Source organism: Drosophila hydei, unplaced genomic scaffold (genome assembly GCF_003285905.1).
Source record: "Drosophila hydei strain 15085-1641.00,03,60 unplaced genomic scaffold, DhydRS2 tig00000211-arrow-pilon, whole genome shotgun sequence".
In the NCBI taxonomy this organism is placed as follows: Eukaryota; Metazoa; Arthropoda; class Insecta; order Diptera; family Drosophilidae; genus Drosophila; species Drosophila hydei.
The window spans coordinates 3,293,711-3,295,902 of NW_022045685.1; positions in this window are offsets into that span (position 1 = coordinate 3,293,711).

A 2,192-nucleotide genomic window follows, 5' to 3' on the forward strand; every position below is an offset into this window, starting at 1 on the left:
TCAACTGCATTTCAGCGCATTTATGCAGCAGGTGAACGTATTGAAATTGGCTAGGAAAACACATGGGAAGTTGGCTTTAACCATTGCAATGCATTCAAGTAGGATTCGATGTTAAATCGGAGCTCGACGTCAAATCTTTTGAGTGCTCCAAAAGTCTCTAGTCAGAGGCTTGCTGAAGGCTGCTTCATCCAGGGCGATTGCTTTCACTTGCTTCTGCTTGACCACTCAGTATTGACTGTAGTACAGTATGTACAAGGTGTGAAGTTCCAGTAGACACCTTGGCAAGTTTTCACTCTGCTACGCTGGGGCCTGGCGTAGTTTTTCAGGTCTAGGGCAACCCTTTGTCTCCCGAGTTGCTGTTATTTTTATAACTCTGGCAGTAAATTCAATTAACGAAATGTGTGCAGAGGCAATGCAATTTATTTGGAGTCGTAATAAAAATTAATAACGAAAACGTGTCCGGCCGCTCGTAGCTCGCATCAGTCGACCCACTAATATGACTAAGCAGAAAAAACACACACAGCGAGAAAAATAGGCGAAAAAAGAGAAGAGAAATTGTGGAAATTGGGGAAATTGTGGGTGCGTTTAGTGCACGGCTAAGCACATAGTCTCTATCCAATAAAAATCAAACAAATTATGCTAACAAACGGGATTTCATAGCTGCCTTTTATGTGCCGTCGCTATCGCCGTCGCCGTGCTGGTGATTTGCTCAATAACCCTTGTAATATAAACAGAGAGGGGTAGTCCCGTGAGGGAAAGGTCACCCACACATGACATGACTTTCACTTGGCAGCAGTCCATCTGCCGGACAGGCTCCACGCAGCTAACACATGGAAAGAAGACGCATGAAAAAAAGGACATGACTTGAAAATCACTTAATCTACTTGCTGCTGCTGTGAGAAAAACGCAAACAAACAAACGGCCCAGGCAAAGAAATCGAAACCCTTTCAACCCCCCCGCCCCCTCGAGGCACTGCTGTGCATACTTAAGGGCGCGTCCGGTTAACCCCAAAAGGTTGGCCCAACTATTTGCTACAGCCAGGACATCCGCACGAATCAACAAACCATGACAACGGCATATTTCACATATGAGAAAAAAACAAAATAAAAAAAATGTAGCAAAAAACTGAGGGCGGCAGCCGCTCAAAATTATTGCAAATCACTAAAACCAACAGCAACAACGAGACACTGGCTAAAACTGAGCAAACAAGCCCGTGAACAACCACCGCAGCCTTGCCAAAGGATTCGCGGGGGCAGCCGGCGACGTAATTGAATTCAATCAAAATTGTTTGGTCCATCAAACAGACAATTACAAGCGATACATTCTGCCAATAGAGCGGCGACTATCAGCCACCCCCTCGTTTGCTGTTTTTCTTCTGCGCTGCTCTCTCGAACATTTCATAAAGCTGTCAGTCAAATCGTTGCCCCGGCCACGCCAGGACATATGGCTCACTCGATATGGAGCTAAGGAACACACACGTAGACAAGCAATTTGTCAATCGCTCGATTTGATGAGCTTAGAACATTTTGCCAAATGCGATTTATCGTCTCGTATCCTTGCTGGCAAGGGGCTGTGAAAGGGTTAAGGGCTGAGCGCAATGAGTGTGCACTCTGTGGGATAGAGAGCTTATCTTTCCATATTTTAGTAAAGAGTGAAGAAGCCTTTTAATAAGCTTATTGATCTCTGAGGGTTGCCTTGGAGAAGGGAGAGGCCTTTAGCAGATGCCCTTGAAGTTTCGCATAGAACTTGACAAAGGCTCAATCGATCTTTAAGCGCGGCTTAAGGAGAGTTCAAGAGCTCAACCTCGCTGCTTAAGGAAGCTTAAGTCAATATTTAAAGTGAGCTTAAAGCTGTTCAAATAAATAGGCTTTATTTATATCAGATTTGATCGTTTTGAGGCTAGAGTAGCTAGAGTAGAAGTAGAGCTTTTAGACGATAAGCTTTTGCATAAAAGCACATTCACTTTATATATAGATATATATATAGATAGTTAAAGTAAGCTTTTAATAAAGCTTGACTAAGCTTCAGCTGACTGATCGAGCTGATTTCTAAAAATCACTCTACGAAAAGCTTGTGCAACACTTGTATAACTGTAAAACGAGAATGCCTAATATATTTATACTTTAAGTAGATAAGCTTAATATAAGCTTAATATAAATGATCTATCTGATCTAACTGAGTTTCCATTGGAA